The sequence below is a fragment of the Rutidosis leptorrhynchoides genome, chromosome 7, assembly GCF_046630445.1.
Source record: "Rutidosis leptorrhynchoides isolate AG116_Rl617_1_P2 chromosome 7, CSIRO_AGI_Rlap_v1, whole genome shotgun sequence".
Lineage (NCBI taxonomy): Eukaryota > Viridiplantae > Streptophyta > Magnoliopsida > Asterales > Asteraceae > Rutidosis > Rutidosis leptorrhynchoides.
This window is the reverse complement of record NC_092339.1, coordinates 343226024-343244789: the sequence shown is the minus strand read 5'-3', so window position 1 is coordinate 343244789 and position 18766 is coordinate 343226024. Positions and strand designations below refer to the sequence as shown.

The window sequence follows — 18766 nt, the reverse complement described above, 5'->3', positions numbered from 1 at the left end:
CATGAAGAAAAATTGTAATTTGATTGTGAAGGAGCTGGCAAAACTGAGGAAGTAGAAGATGAGGTTGTTTTGACATCATCAGATAGGGGGAGATTGTTAGTATATGATCTGATGAGTCAAAAGTGTTTTACAGAAGTTTAGAGTCTGGCGATCAGAGTCTGGAGTTGCAGAATTTGTTTGAAGTATGACGTTTCTTGGTGATTAAGCTACAGAGGATTTTGGAGATATGTTTTTAGTTTAAGAAGATTTGATCTTATCTCTGTAAGGATAAACATTAGTTAATACCGAATATTTGATATGTTTAGTTTATCTTTTCCTTTATTGTAGCTAGTTTGTTTTGGAAACCAAATCATAAAGATTTGGTTTATCATGTATAAATAGGGATCGATGGTTTTGAACTTGGTATCACTTTTAATCACGAATATTGTGTCTTTCATATCTCTTAATTCATAATTCGTGTTCTCTCAATTTTGTTCATATAATTCGTATCTATTGTTCATTGAGAGTATTGTGTTCATAATCAAGCTATTGTGATCTAATAAAAGGGTTCACAAATATGTGGCCTCTGTCTGTGCTGGACTCTGACCTCACTAATTCATCGTTTTGGTAGATGTCAGGAACCTTCCGCGTAATTACAAGGTCCGTCCATTCGGTGGAGAATCACCACATCACTCTATCAGGGTCCACACTTTACATTAAAAGGAGCTGTTGATATTATTATTATTATTATTATTATTATTATTATTATTATTATTATTACAGAGACAAATTAAGTATTGGATTGCCCATCAATAGCTTTTTATATAGTACTATTTGTTAGTGTGTTTACAAACCAAAACAACCGCGTAAGTAATGTTGAAATAATGATAATAAACTAAAAAACCTCGAAAAAATCAAATAACATAAAGTTAAAAACCATAATACTGCAAAAAATCTTGAGTTTGTATTTAACTTTTTTTAGTCGAGTTTCTCACATATTCTTAATTACCTGAACATATGGCTGTTTGCAGCAAATTAAAAGATCTGAAAGCGTACAACAAAGAAGCATTTCAAGATCATCAAGGAACACAACTAAATATTCACGAGAAAAAAATATTTTGAAGCTCAACTACTACAACCAACCCCAATGAACCACAAAAGAATTCATCTACAGTTTTGACTATCCCATAGTAATAGCATAAACTCAATACTAAAATACTACCGTCCCTTTCATTAGTAAATTCAAAGAAATAAAAAGACAAATAATTTAGCCCAACACTAAAATACTATTACGGAGTAATATTTAATATGCTATCTGAAAATAATATGTAAATGTGCAGGAAAATGCGGTCAACTATGCAACACCCAACAAAAACACAAGAACTTCGGAATCACCTAGGGAATAGAACTCCAAACGACAAGGAAAGACAAAATCCTTGAAATATAATTCGGTTGTGACGTCTTTAACACGAAGACATGATAACCGTATTGCATACCCCAATTCATTGTCCATTTAATTGCATTTAGCTGCAGATTACACAAATACGTAAATGCATTGTCATTAAGCCTGTTATAACATAAAAAGTTTTTCCCAGTGATGTTAAATATTAATAATTATATAGATACACTTTCAATATAGCGCATTTATATATAAAAAAAATTGATGTTTTACACCATAAATTGATACAAACGTGCTTAGAGATATCATTATTTATATACATGATTGTTTACAAAAATTGATACATACATGAGAGTTTATATTAATATTAAGACTTTTGCTAACGACAACCTCATTAAATTGCTTTAAAATGTTGTAAACTTGATAACTACCAATTAGAAAGTAAAAGATAACTGCCATGTACAAGTATCTATTGAAAGTTAACGATAGTCCTAAGGGCTCTAGTTAGAAAAATCCTAATATTAATGCACTTCTTTCATTCACAACTTTTGCTCTAACAACAACACAACTGACTGCAATGATCCTTCAACAATCGTTCAAAATCGAGTAACGTCTTAAATCCATGTGAGTCACACACTTTTTGTGATCGATTTATGATATTTTGACAATATGGGCTGTTGATTCAAATCTTGAACGGGTCACCCTTAAGATCAGCAATGTCGGCTAAATTATCACTATTTTAAGAACTGATTGACAATTAAATTTACAAAGTATATGTTATTACACGTGTACCTCACTTCTTATGTTCTTAGACTACCTCACTTCTTATTTAACTTAGACTACATGTCAATCTCTAATTCTCTATCATGAATTCTACATATCCACAATCTCACACAACTCTAGAAATGTCCTTAGAGATGGTCATGAAGTCAAGATGACAGTAGGCTAAGAAAATATATATGAAGATAAATAAACGAAACACACGAAAAATACCATTGCGAGTAGCTTAACACAATTATAAGATTCACATATTCATAAATCGGCGTTGGACCCTAGCCCTAAATTTTCATCATCAGTTTCATATACTATAAAACCATCTAGGTACCCTTTAAAATGGGCACCATACTTCTATCTATAATAAAGTCAAGTATCTTTCTTGCAATCTGGACTTAAACACACAAAAACTAATCAAGCTTAGGTTATTTCCATCTAAGTCCACTACTAATATATTTAGAGTATCTTTAACCCTGAATCCAACTGCATGTAATTGAATTAGACTTACCTTCAGATGCTTTATTTTTTGAAGTAGTCAAAGACTCTATCTTACTTTCTTTGACTTTCAGCTAAGTCAGCATCTCCTAATAAACACAAACTGGTTGTTTAGCAGTAGCAATCAGATAATTATCATATCCCTCACCCGATTTAAAAGTAAAAAATAAAACATTGTGTATATTACCTTGTCTAGTTCCTCTTCAAATTGTGCTAACTGAGCACATTTGCCCATTACATCTTTCCTCATAACGAATTGAGTTTGCAATATTGTGTACCCCTATTGTTGTGAAATCAAGACCAAAATATATGAGAGCTTGATTGAGACACACACCATCTCCTTTCAGCTAGTATCCTTTACCTCCAGCAACATTGACACCTGAAGATTTTAAAAGTACATAATGATTTAGCCATGAATTTAGTTGAGCATTGATGACACTCGGTTACATGAACATATAAAACTTCATTAAAAGTGCTAAAAATGAAGTTTAACCATGTCACATCTGCCTTTCTTACATGGACATCTCATTAAATTAGGGTGACATATAGAACTGTCAACTGGAGGTGTTCATCGGTTCGGTTTCGTTTTCCTTTGTTCGGTTTCTATGGTCCTGAAATTTTAAGAGAAAACCGAATCCAAATTACAAAAGCTAAATCAAACCAAAAACCAAACTTGCATTTGATTTGGGTCAAAACCAGAAGACAAAAAAAAATCATAACTTAATCAAAATAACCGTGGAAAATTAAATTCAAGTTCATATAGTATATAAATTATAACTTAGCAACACAATACCTTTGTTGAGCTCAGCAATTCCAAGAAGTTCCACAAGCTCGACATGATTTGTTAATCTTGTTTGATCTCATCGCTCCCCAAGTCCGAACAACAACATTGTTCGACTAATGTTAACATTGATAACGCGCAAAGGCTAGAAGATAATCATTTAACCATCATGTAGATACTGCTCAATGAAAAGATGATCAGTTTATCAGGTTATGATCTAAACACATATTTGAAAATATAAAAAAAAAAAAAAAAAAAAAAAAAAAAAAAAAAAAAACACCATGTCCAACCTCATCATTACTTATAGGAACTGAGTTACGCACGAGATTCACAATGGTCTCCAACTTTGCAAATAATGTTGCTCGGGACACTAACGGTTTAAACTGAAAACCATTTAACAAATTTCTAAACCACAAGATCAGTGTTACATATTTAATTAGATCTGACAGCCGATTAAAAAAGATCAAAACTTTGAAAAAAACTCATCCAAACCTTTGATTCTACATCCGGATACGTATTTCAAATCAACAATTGTAGTAGAGTTAAATACAGAACAGATAAATTCGTTAAAACAAAACACCTGATCAAAACCATTAGTCTGTCCTTTTGACCCTCCCATCTTGCAACCATCCAAGTTGCCACATGTATGAAAAATATCAATTTCGGTTACATAAAACATTTGTCATTTCAAGGTGAATTCACCATACTGAATTTTGAGTCATCAAGTTGATATAAGAAAGAAGAAACAAATTACCTCATGAACATGGATGTAAACCACCGTATCTTTGTTGCATCTACTTCCGTTCGTTAGATGTTTTGTCAACTGCATCACCTCCCTTTAAGTACTCAAAATCTCATATTCAACTGTTTAACAACTCTATGCATAAATAACTGTTTAACAATTCTACAAAATGATCTGATGTTCATACTTCATCAATTCTAGAGATTTATGTCATTTCAAACTTAAACAATTATAAGCTTGATTGAAACCTATAAAATTATATAGAAATACGATTATTTTTTTTTAAAACCTAGAGACTTCATAATATAACAATTCTATCCCGTGTTTCCTTAGTACATATCAAAACTGGCCACACTCATTTCATCTTCAAACCCATTTCATCTTTAATCTCATTCCAGGCATGACTTAGATTAGTCAAACCTACACAAAAGCACCATCAAATACCAGCCCATCTAACGATATTAAACAAAATTAGTTACAAAAATCATTGCTGATCAATTAAAATTAATACTTTGTTATAATTCAGTAGGCTTATAACTACCTTTAGTGGTTTGATTCTTGATGTTATAATTCAGTAGGCTTATAACTACCTTTAGTGGTTATAACTACCTTTAGTGGTTTGATTCTTGATGTTATAATTCAGTAGGCTTATAACTACCTTTAGTGGTTTGATTCTTGATGTTATAATTCAGTAGGCTTATAACTACCTTTAGTGGTTTGATTCTTGATGTTATAATTCAGTAGGCTTATAACTACCTTTAGTGATTTGATTCTTGATTTAGAATACTAATAATGAAGTGTAAGAACAAAGATGATAATGGAGAGAAAGAAAGAAACACTTTGTAAGTGTGAGAAATGGTGCAAGTTTAATGCTTGCATTCATGAGTATTTATAGCCTAAAATCTCAATATAAAAATACATACTTTGTGTACCAAAATTGACTATATGTATACACCAAAATTGACTATCCATATCTATATTATTATTATTATTATAACACTCCCCCTTGGATAGCAATTTTATTTTGTTGAAGATCAACTATAAATTACTGCCTCGTTAAAAACCTTGCTAAAGAAAACCCAGTGGGAAAAAACTTTAGCTAAGGGAAAAAGAGTGCAGCATGGAGTTGACTCCCCCTCAAGTAGACATCGCTTCAGCTGTTACATCTTTTGAACATGTCTCATGCCAATGTTATGAACGTGTGTTCTGAAAATAGCAGTTGGAAGTGCTTTCGTGAAAAGATCAGCAGAGTTTTTGCTAGATTGCACATATCTCATTTCAATCTGGTTGTCCTTAATGAGATTTTGAGTGTATGAGAAGAATCTAGGTGGTATGTGTTTTGTTCGGTCACTTTTGATATACCCTTCTTTCATCTGTGCTATGCAAGCTGCATTATCTTCATAGATAGTTGTTGGACTTTTATCGCGTTCTAGTCCACAAGAATCAGTAATGAGTTGTGTCATTGATCTCAACCAAAAACATTCTCGAGTAGCTTCATGTAATGCAATCACTTCGGCATGATTTGACGATGTAGCAACAAGTGTTTGTTTTTGAGAACGCCATGATATTGCAGTACCTCCATTTAGGAATACATATCCAGTTTGAGATTTAGCTTTATGTGGATCAGATAAATAACCTGCATCTGCATAACCAACCAAATCTTGTTTTGATTCGTTAGAATAAAATAATCCTAAATCAGTAGTTCCTCGAAGGTATCGAAATATGTGTTTGATCCCATTCCAGTGTCTTTTGGTAGGAGCAGAGCTGAACCTTGCCAACAAATTAACTGCAAAAGAAATGTCAGGTCTTGTACAATTTGTAAGATACATAAGAGCTCCAATTGCACTAAGATATGGTACTTCTGGTCCAAGAATGTCTTCTTGATCTTCACATGGACGAAATGGATCAGCTTCAACATTGAGTGATCTAACAACCATAGGAGTACTTAATGGTTTTGCCTTGTCCATATTGAAACGTTTCAAAATCTTTTCAGTATATGTTGTTTGATGTACAAGTAAACCATTAGGCATATGCTCAATTTGTAAACCAAGGCAATACTTGGTTTTTCCGAGATCTTTCATTTCAAATTCTTTCTTTAGAAGTTGAATGGCTTCATAGATCTCTTTATTTGTACCTATGATGTTAAGATCATCAACATAAACAGCTATGATCACATATCCGGATGTTGTTTTCTTAATGAAAACACAAGGGCAAGTAAGGTTATTTGTATACCCTTTGCTTATCAAGTAATCACTTAATCGGTTATACCACATACGTCCCGATTGTTTTAACCCATATAAAGATCTTTGTAATTTAATCGAATACATTTCTTTGGGTTTTGCATTTGATGCTTCTGGTACCTTAAATCCTTCAGGTAACTTCATATATATATCACTATCAAGTGATCCATATAGATAAGCAGTCACAACATCCATGAGATGCATTTCTAAATTTTTAGAAACTGCCAGACTGATTAAGTACCTAAAAGTAATTGCATCCATAACAGGAGAATAAGTTTCTTCATAATCAATTCCCGGTCTTTGAGAAAAACCTTGAGCTACAAGTCTAGCTTTATACCTTGTAACTTCATTTTTCTCATTTCTTTTTCGGACAAAAATCCATCTGTATCCTACAGGTTTCACATCTTTAGGAGTGAGAATGATGGATCCGAAAACTTTTCTTTTATTGAGTGATTCTAATTCAGCTCGTATTGCTTCTTTCCATTGAGCCCAATCATGTCTATTTTGACATTCAACCATAGATGTTGGTTCTGGATCATCATCATTATTCATGATGTCATATGCAACATTAAATGAAAATTTCTCATCAAGATTTTTCATTTCATTTCGGTTCCATAATATTTTTGAATATGCATAATTGATTGCAATTTCTGTATTGACATCATCAATCTCCTCTGCAGTAGGAGTACTGATTTGTGGTTCTTCTTGAACACTTTCTTTTACTTCATTATCAGCTGATTTTCTTTTTCGAGGATTTTTATCCTTTGAACCGATTGGTCTTCCACGTTTCTGACGTGGCAAAGATTCATGAGTGACGTTATTGCCAGCTTTTGGAATTTCAATTCGAGCTGGAGTATTTACTGCTGGTATATATGATTTTGTCACCGTTTTTGTATCTGTAAATGCATCAGGCAATTGATTTGCAAGTTCTTGTATATGCATTATCTTTTGAACTTCTGTCTCGCATTCTTTTGTGCGAGGATCAAGATACTTTAATTGAGGTTCACACCATGAAACATCATTTTCTTTATTTTTCATTTCTCCCCCTAATCTAGGGAACAATGTTTCATTAAAATGACAATCAGCAAAACGTGCTGTAAAAACGTCACCTGTCATAGGTTCAATATACCTTAATATTGAAGATGTTTCATATCCAACATATATTCCCAACCTCCTTTGAGGACCCATTTTTGTACGTTGTGGTGTCGCAATTGGAACATACACTGCACAACCAAATGTTCTAAGATGGGAAATATTTGGCTCTTGACCAAAAGCAAGTTGTAGGGGGGAATATTTATGACTTGCACTTGGTCTGATGCGAATCAATGCAGCAGCATGTAAAATTGCATGACCCCATATAGATACAGGGAGTTTTGTTCTCATTATCAATGGTCTAGCGATTAACTGTAAACGTTTAATCAATGACTCGGCTAAACCATTTTGTGTATGCACATGAGCAACAGAATGTTCAACAACAATTCCTATAGACATGCAATAGTCATTAAATGCTTGAGATGTAAATTCACCAGCATTATCAAGTCTCACCCTTTTAATGGTGTAATCAGGAAAATGAGCTCTCAATTTAATAATTTGGGCAAGAAATTTTGCAAATGCCACATTACGGCTTGATAACAGACAAACATGAGACCATCTGCTAGATGCGTCTATTAGAACCATGAAATATCTAAATGGTCCACATGGTGGATGAATTGGTCCACATATATCACCTTGAATTCTTTCAAGAAACATTGGTGATTCTTTCTCAACCTTAAGTGGTGAGGGTCTAGTTATCAATTTTCCAAGAGAGCAAGATGTACATGGAACCATTGTATCATGATGGATTTTTCTATCCTTTAGTGGATGTCCATGAGTACATTCAATAATCCTTTTCATCATTGTTGATCCTGGATGGCCTAATCTGTTATGCCATAAACTGAATACACCAGGATCAATATATTTTTCGTTAACTACCATATGTATTTCTGGTACATTTATATGTGTATAATGTAATCCAGAACTAAGTCTTGGCAGTTTTTCAACCACATGACTCTTGTCAGTGATACTTAAATATTTCTCATTTTCTGTTGTCACTGACTGATAATCATACCCGTTAAGGTATATGTCGGAGAAACTCAATAAATTTCTGCTTGACTTGGGAGAAAATAAGGCATCATTTATTAAAAATTTTGTACCATTTGGTAGTATGAAATTTGCCTTTCCTATCCCTTTTATCAAGTTAGCAGGTCCTGATATTGTATGTATAGTTCCTTCCGTTGGTTTTAGATCAATAAAATATTTCTCGGATTTAAGTATAGTGTGTGTAGTTCCACTGTCTGCTATACAGAGATCTCCACCACTTGATTGATGTTGTATTCCAGCAAAATTCATATTGAACTTCATATATAAGAAATAAATAGTGAGTACATTAATATTACACAATATTTTAAACGCAAATAGATAGTACTGAAACATTTAGCAAACATAATGACAAAGACAGACGATATTAAATCGTTTATTTTTCAAAAGACACACAACTTAAACATTCAAGAAATCTTCATATAAATCAGATGGTTTCTCAGTGACTGTTGGATCAATATTATCCACAAAATTTACTTCCTTTTCTTTACCTTTCAGCGAATCCTGATACATCTTAACAAGATGTTTAGATGTTCGGCAAGTATTAGTCCAGTGGCCCATTCTACCACATCTGTAGCAAGATTCTTCAGAATTTTTAGAAGAATTTTCTTCAACATCTTGTTTAATGGGCTTGTTTTGTGGTTGATATTTATATTTTCGTGGATTACTATTTCTTTGACCACCACGGCCACGACCACGACCACGTCCACGCCCATTACCATTACCATAAGGATGGTTTCTACCATAGTTATGGCTTTTGGCATGATGATGGTGATGGTTATTATAACCACGACCTTGCCCGCGTCCTTGTCCCTGTTTATAATTATTTGCAGTATTTGCTTCAGGGATTGCAAGTGTACCAGTAGGACGGGATTGCTGATTTTTCATTAATAGCTCATCATTTTGCTCTGCAACTAAGAGATATGAATTAAGTTCAGGATATGTTTTGAACTTTAGCATTCTCAAATTTCTTTGCACTGTGATGTTTGCAGCATTCATTGTGGAGAAAGTTTTCTCCATCATGTCTGCATCACTAATTTCATGTCCACAGAATTTAAGTTGTGAACATGTATTATACAGAGCTGAGCTGTATTCATTTACTTTCTTAAAGTCTTGGAACCTTAATGTTCTCCATTGTTCCATTGCAGCTGGAAGTAAAATTTCTCTTTGATTATTGAATCTGCTTTTGAGACCTTCCCATAAAACATGGGGATCTTCTACATTCACATAATTATTTTGTAAGCATTCATCAATATGTTGATGAATAAAGCAACATGCCGTAGCTTGTTCTTTTTCAGAACAAGTGTTGTTTTCATTTATGGTTTCAAGAATGCCCATTGATTTAAGATGCATTTTTACTTTTATAACCCATGGCATGTAGTTGTTTCCAGTTGATTCTAAAGGAGTAAATTTAAGCTTTTCCAGATTCGACATTTTCTATTATCAAAAATTAAAACAAACATCATGATAAATTAGAGTCAATTTATATTCATAAGTATATAAACATTAAACATAAATTTAATATAACATAAATGATAAGTAGGTGACAGTGTCGACCATGTGTAAGCAATCATAAATAAATGTTATATAACAAAAATATAAATATTAGTAAACATAAATGAAAATTTGGCGACAGTGTCGACCATATATTTTTTCAGGTGGTATAACCGACCTATATCATTCTGGTGGTATAACCGACCATATATCATTCTGGTGGTATAACCGACCATATATCATTTTGGTGGTATAACCGATCATATATCATTTTGGTGGCAGAGCCAACCATATTTAGTATTAAGATTATCGTGCTGATAACGTGTTATAATTCAGTAGGCTTATAACTACCTTTAGTGGTTTGATTCTTGATGTTATAATTCAGTAGGCTTATAACTACCTTTAGTGGTTTGATTCTTGATGTTATAATTCAGTAGGCTTATAACTACCTTTAGTGGTTTGATTCTTGATGTTATAATTCAGTAGGCTTATAACTACCTTTAGTGGTTTGATTCTTGATGTTATAATTCAGTAGGCTTATAACTACCTTTAGTGATTTGATTCTTGATTTAGAATACTAATAATGAAGTGTAAGAACAAAGATGATAATGGAGAGAAAGAAAGAAACACTTTGTAAGTGTGAGAAATGGTGCAAGTTTAATGCTTGCATTCATGAGTATTTATAGCCTAAAATCTCAATATAAAAATACATACTTTGTGTACCAAAATTGACTATATGTATACACCAAAATTGACTATCCATATCTATATTATTATTATTATTATAACATACTTTAATTAAAATATACTTCCCCCGACTCCTCCAAATAAATTCAGCTCATGGTTTCTCTAAGAACTCTTGGTTAGCAATATATAAAAATGGCCCAGTTCATCGCAAATACATAAACACCTGTGCTGCATCAAATAATGGTGAATATACTATTAAAAGCATATATGCAGAGCAAACACATGAAAAATGGATCTCGTATATGTACCTGGTGAACTGTGAGAAGACTAATTCAGTGCACACATGACATTAAAGAAGTTTATACAATGCTTGAAAGGATTTGATGTTTTCCCAAATTTCAAAATTATGGTGGCGACGATGGTTATAAAGGCGACCAAAGTGATGCCGACGGATGGAGTTTTATCGCCTCAAACCCTAATATTTAGACCCGATATCAACAATCGATTACAAATTTGGAACGGAACTTTTAGATCAATATAAACAGATACTAACCTCTGAATTCGATGGTTGCTCTAAATTCTGATTTTGGTAACTGAAAACTGGCCCTATTTTGGTAACTGAACCCTATCTTTTGAAATTCGTCCGAGTTAGGAGGAAGAGGGGTAATTTGTTAATCAAACAAATCAAGGCTAAGATTACGAGGGCATAATCAAGATTAGACAAAAATTAATGGTCTAGATTAGTGGTTACTAATTAAATGGATGGCTAAGATTAGATTTAGCTTTTTAAAATGACCTATTTTTAGTTTTGTTATTATATATAAAAGAGATTATTATTATTATTATTATTATTATTATTATTATTATTATTATTATTATTATTATTATTATATTATTATTATTATTATTATTATTATTATGGGGCACGATCCGTAGCTAAGCTTAAAATGAGTACAAGCTAGATAAGCAAATATGGACCACAAAATATCATAAAATTTCAATTTACCTTAAAATGCATAGAAAGGTAAAAAAGTCATTTAATAATTATAATTAATAAAATTTAATTATACAAAAGTTAACATATTATCAACCACCTTCATCACCACCCACCACCACCAACCACCACCAACCACCAACACCCACCACCACCACCACCCCCCACCCCAACCACCACCACCACCAACCACCCCCCACCACCCACCCACAACCACCACCCCCCACCACCCACAACTACCACCCACCACCACCAACCACCACCCACCAACACCACCACCACCCACCACCACCACCACCACCAACCACCACCACCCACCACCATCACCTACCACCCACCACCACCCACCACCAACCACCACCACCACCCACCACTAACCACCCACTACCACCAACCACCACCACCACTACCCACCACCACCCACCACCAATCACCACCACCACCAACAACAACTACCACCATCAACCACCACCACCACCACCCACCACCACCACCACCACCAACACACACCACCCCCCACCACCCACCACCACCAACCACCACCCTCCACCACCAACCACCCACCACTACCAACCACCACCACCAACCACCACCACCATCAACCCACCACCACCACCACCCACCACCACCACCACCACCAACACACACCACCCCCCACCACCCACCACCACCAACCACCACCCTCCACCACCAACCACCCACCACCACCAACCACCACCACCATCAACCCACCACCATCAACCACCACCACCACTACCACCCATCACCTCCAACCACCACCACCAGCAACCACCACCATCACCAACTAGCACTATCAATCAACACCACCACCCACCAACACCAACCAACACCAACCACCACCCCCCACCACCAATCACCACCACCACCACCACCACCAACCACCACCATCAACCACCACCATCACCCACCACCACCACCACCCACCACCCACCACCCACCACCAACCACCACCACCCACCACCACTAACCACCACAACCAACCACCACCACCAACTACCCCAACCGCCACCAACCATCAGAAAAAGATCTATCATTTATCGAAAAATGTTTATCATTCATCAAAAAACAATTATAATCAGACAAATATCATTCATCGAAAAATATTTATCATTCATCAAACATTTATCATTAATCGAAAAACGTTTATCATTCATCGAAAAACATTTATCATTCATCGAAAAATAATTATCATTCATTGAAAAATAATTATCATTCATCGAAAAACATTTAACCTTCATCGGAAAACAATTAGCATTCATCAAATAGTTATCATTTCATCAGACAATTATCATTCATCAAACATTTATCATTCATTAGAAAAAATTATCATTCATCTAAATTATTTTTCGTCAAATAGTTATCATTTTTAAATATCGGTTATTATTCATAAGAAAACAATAATCATTCATCACAAAATGATTATCTTGCATTAAAATATTTTATATCATCAAACATTTTAACATAATTACGAAAGTAGGGGAATTTCAAATAGATGATATAATATGATTAGTTTTATAAAAAAGAAAAAGGCATTCCGAGAATCGAACTCGGGACCTCTCGCACTGAAAGCGAGAATCATACCACTAGACCAAATGCCCAATTATCAAACAATTATCATTTATCTAATTGTTGTCATTCATATAAAAAACACTTATCTTTTATCAGAATACGTTATATCATTCATCATAATGTTATCATTAATCAAACACTTCTCATTCATCAAATAGTATAATTCATCAAGCATTTATCATTCATCAAAATACCCGATAATTGATAAAAATACCAAATGAATGATAAAAGTAGCTGATGAATGATAAATGATGAATGATAAAAGAACGTGATGAATGATAAAAAGTACCCGATGAATGATAAAAATATTCGATGAATGATAAAAATACCAGTGAATGATAAAGATAGCTGATGAATGATAAGCGAAGAATGACAAAATAATGTGATGAATGATAAAAAAAAAAGAAAAAAAGAAGATGAATGATAAAAAGGAGGTGATGAATGATAAAAAGGAAGTGATGAATGATAAAAATTAGGTGATGCATGATAAAAAAAAGGGGTCAATGATAAAAAAAATTAATAAAGGATAAAAAAGGATATAATGAATGATAAAAGATTTGCTAAAAAATGAGGTGAATAATGTTAAAAAAAAAACTAGATGAATGACAAAAATGAGCAGTGAACGATAGTATATAGTGAAATATCATTAACAACATAAAAAATAAAAATAGAAACCTAAAGTCCTAATAAAAGTAATTAATTTGATAGTTAAAACTTAATGAAAGGATGAAGGTCCTGAGTCTACATAGTAAAATATTATGGATTAGTCTACATAATAGCAGTCAATCATAAAAACCCCTAAGAAAAATACAGTAGGAACATGGTAATATAAACTATAAACAATTATATATATTTGACCCAAACAATATTTTAATTGATATTAGAAAGAATCTAACACAACTACGCATACAAATAAAAATGAAAAAAATATATTTATATAGTGAAGAAATCGAACCATATCAGTGTTGAGCGCATTGAGAGATGAAGGTCTGTTAAGAACTGCAGTTATGGAATATGCATGTCCTTCCACTAATAGGGCATTTCGAGAATCGAACTCGGGACCTCCCGCACCGAAAGCGAGAATCATACCACTAGACCAAATGCCCAATTATCAAACAATTATCATTCATCTAATTATTTTCATTCATATAAAAAACACTTATCTTTTATCAAAATACGGTTATCATTCATCATAATGCTATCATTCATCAAACACTTCTCATTTATCAAAAAACAGTATCATTCATTAAGCATTTATCATTCATCAAAATACCCGATAATTGATAAAAATATCAAATGAATGATAAAAGTAGATGATGAATGATAAAGCTTTAGATTAAAGGTGAAAAATGAATAACAGGTCATACAGTTCTTTTAAGTGCTTGTAAATATGGGTTGAGTCCATTGACTGACATTCAAACACTAAAAGACAGCCCAAAGCAAATTTTCTGTGTTCTTTTACAAATTTGATTACATTTCGAATGAAAATTAACGCATTGATTGACCTGTTATATTAGCTTAACCCATCGAACCATTTAGACATAAAACACAGTCCAAAGTGGCTCAGTTAAAAGTGAACGGGTCAAAATTGTCACCTTAACTTTAAACATGGATTGATATGCATACCAGATATAATGACGTTGTTTATATTCACAGACTTTCTACCAGCATGATGTGCAAACAGTTCAAGATCCTTTGCCAACTGTTATGGGGTACATAAACAGTAATAGTTAATTTTACCGAGCAACGATGAAGACAAAATTTAAGATAATCTCCATGAAATGGTAAAAGATAAAGAAAGCCACATATTTATCCAAGACTCCAACAGATCTAACATTCATCAAGTGTCATACAAGCCAACCATGTTATTCATATAGTTACCAGAACAAATTATCAATCAAAGGTGGCCATTTTGACCCATTTATCCAACATCAATGTTCACAAACCATCAACTTATGGAGAAAAAGGATTGTATGAAATTCGATTAGTAGTTGTTGGACACAAAAATATGTAACCTGGTAAAAAAAATTACATTGTAGCAGACATCACTTAACAAGCAGAACAAAATGACGATTTATTCATAATTAACAGTTCTTACTTTTGATATGGAACTGAAACTGTATTTTCTTAAAATATGAGGACTACAACAACAGAAGAAAGGCATCTTAGTCACTTTTATAAAACTACTTTGGATGGATAAATGGATATTTCAAAATATATTATTTAACATTTTAATTCTAAAAAACAAACTTCCTAGCACAATGAGCCAATTAAACTTCTTATATTGCTCTCTTCTATAGAATTAATGCCATCTTTTAATATAGTGCAAATTAGATGGTATTTATCAAACACGATAACTTAAAATGTGGTTGTTCATTATAATCATAACACTTTTTTGCCTAACCTGAAGTCCATGTCATGATACTTAAATTTAGTAAATACTCCGTATCAATTATTTAGAGACAAATAACACCATAAAATATACTAGCAGAAATTCTTACGTGCTCCAAATCATTAGCTACAGCAGGGAACTCATTCAATATGTATTTCACAACATCAATAGAATCGTTTTTATTCAAATCAACTTCATCGTCAGACGTTTGATACTCCGAATCTGATCCCGAAACCCTAACTTTACCATCTCGATTTGATCTCCGGCGACTTTTGACTTGGAATCTGCAATTTCCATGACTTCAATCTGAATCGATGAATCACGAAGTACAAACAAGTGATAATGAATCCAGATCTATGCTCATTTCATACTGAGATTCCTCGATTTGTGAAGTTTTCGCATGAAACATGAACTCGAGATCAAACTCTTTAAATTTGTTGATGTAAATCGAAATTGACGATGAACGTAGTTTAGGATTAGTGTTAAGATCATGAATGTAACTTCAATTTGTTATAGGAATCATCTTTTGAAAGTATGAATTTTGATAAATGACAATGATGAACGTGATAGTGATAGTGTATGAATGGAGTCTTTTATTTTCATTTCTTTTATTACAGTGAAAAAAGCTATGGAAAAATAAATTATAAAAATGACCAAAATACCCTTTCGAGTTTTTTAATATAAAATTAGGATTTCTAAAATGTGAGGCCCATATTCACTTATCCAGTTTGTACCCCATTTAGTGCTTATCCATGAATTGGTTCACATATTATTATTATTTTTATTATTATTAATTATTATTATTATTATTATTATTATTATTATTATTATTATTATTATTATTATTATTATTATTACTATTATTATTATTATTATTATTATTATTATTATCATGAATTTATGGAGTGTTTGAGAAATATATATTATATCCTACCTTTTTTAGAAAATTAGAAATAAAATTATTATAGATTTATCTTAGTTACATATTGATTTGATCCGACATATAATGGGTATGTTCGGTAAAATTAGCTGGTAGCTGATAACTTTTAGCTTTTAGCTGATAGTTGGTAGCTATTAACTTTTTAAATATATTTGGTGTTTGACAGAGTATCTGAATCTGTTAAATAAAGAGTAAAATGACAAAAAGCTAAAAGCTAAACGTTACTTCTAGCAGCTTTTAGCTTTTAACCTTTTCTCTCTATATAAAAGCTTTAAGCTCCTTTAACCAAACAGAGCTTTTTATTAGAGTGCTCCCAACGCATGCGCCCAGGCTCCGCCCAAGTTTTAGTCCAGGAGGACACTGATGGCACCATTTAGCCCAGCTCTAGTCCAAGGGTCTAGCCCAGCTCTTCCTCCCAGGTTCTTGTCCATTTACAACATATTTGAGGACGGCTGGACGTATATATTGCTTGTACCATGAGCATTAAAGCTTGTAACATCTTTAATTAAATAATTTAAGTGGATCCCAATTTATTTGAGGAGGTATGTCATTGTTGGGAGTGTTTAGTCCAGGTTTAGTCCTGGGAAGAAAGTGTGATAGAGGGGCTGATGTGGCGCTGAATGGTTGGTTAGTCCTGGAAGAAACTCTGTCATGGTTGGGAACGCTCTTAAAATATGAGTTTTTTTATAAAAGTTAAAAGCTCTAAAAAAACTACGCGCCAAACATAACCAATATCATGCTATTCCGTCCATTCAATTTTAATTTCCTTAGATAAAAATCTTACATTTTATAAAATATGATTTATTGCTCATTCGTTTGTGTAAATATCATTATTACACATGAATTCTCTATTACTTTAATTTTTATATATGTATGTACAGGGCCGGCCCGATGATTTTAGTGGCCCTGTGCCAAATTAAATTATGAGCCCCAAACACAAGATTTTGTTTTTTAAAAGCCTTGGATATTGATAAGTACTCCGTATTTGTTTATATAAGAACCTGGAACCTATGTTATCAAAAATAACACCTCTACCGTTCATATAAGAAACTTGGATATTTTGGGCCCCCAAAAAAGTTGGGCCCTGTGCTGTTGCACAGGTTTGCACACCCAATGGGCCGACCATGTGTATGTAAATGAACAATTAATTTGTGAGAATATTGGATATTTAATATATTTGAATATAAATTGTTATAATGAAGTAATGAGATGGCTATTGATACGTACACAACCTTTTTTTTTTTTCTGCCGTACACACCAAATTAATATTCTAGACCATTTTACCCTTTCACAATTATACACAACCATTTTACTCATATGAGAAAGAGAGCAAAATGGTCCAAAATATTAATATAGTTGTGTATGAAAAAAAAGAGATTGTGTATGAATAAAATATTCATTATCATTATTGGGTCATTGCTTTGACAGACAAGATGCAATATAGTCCACATAAATCACCTAGAAATATTCAATTACTTTAAAGTTACGTTCATCTGGTCTCGAAAATTGACAACCACATACATACATACAGGTTATAACTTCAAAGAAAGCTAAAAGTCAATTACTGAGTAAATGAAGTACAATTGTCTTAGTATAATTTGACCGTTTGTACATCTCTAGACCTTAGAAAAATGAATTGAACTAATTTATAGGTCACTGCTAAGGTCATGATACAGGAAAAGCTCTGGAGATGAAGTTGAACAAATCTCACTGTTATTAAGATTGCTTTTGTGATGACTGTTTATTTAGCTCGATGATTTAAATCCCGATGTATAACCCAAAAATTGTGACATGATTCCCGCACACAATTTTTAAACTATTACTAAAAATTATATCCATCACAGATTGTCTATGTTCATCGTATATATTGAACATCAAATGCATCCACGATTCCACGAGTGTAAGCACGTACAATTTTTAAAAATACCAACAAAGACCGTACTAAGGTTTAAATAAGGATGATCGAGTGCTTCAGGGTTATCAGTCCATGATTGACCCACCTTCATCAATTCATCAATAACCACAGGACCAAAAGGTTCATTAAACTGTTGTATGTAACTGATGCTTCCCAACTACACGATGCGACCAAAACTGAACAAGCACATGTTGCTCGGAAAACATGA

The 18766-nt window shown here is 33.2% G+C and overlaps 1 long non-coding RNA gene across 2 annotated transcripts; it reads right to left on the bottom strand.

Moving 5' to 3' along the window:
* Positions 1 to 1111: 1111 nt before the first annotated feature.
* LOC139858340 (uncharacterized) lies at positions 1112 to 4679 on the bottom strand. Of its 2 annotated transcripts, none has more exons than XR_011762903.1 (6): positions 4183 to 4679; positions 3441 to 3606; positions 3164 to 3258; positions 2835 to 3026; positions 2661 to 2736; positions 1112 to 1506 (listed from the first exon to the last, which is right to left on the bottom strand). It is a non-coding gene; the product is annotated as an uncharacterized lncRNA (long non-coding RNA). The 2 variants fall into 2 exon arrangements; XR_011762902.1 differs by lacking the exon at positions 4183 to 4679 and adding an exon at positions 3719 to 4040.
* Positions 4680 to 18766: the final 14087 nt, after the last annotated feature.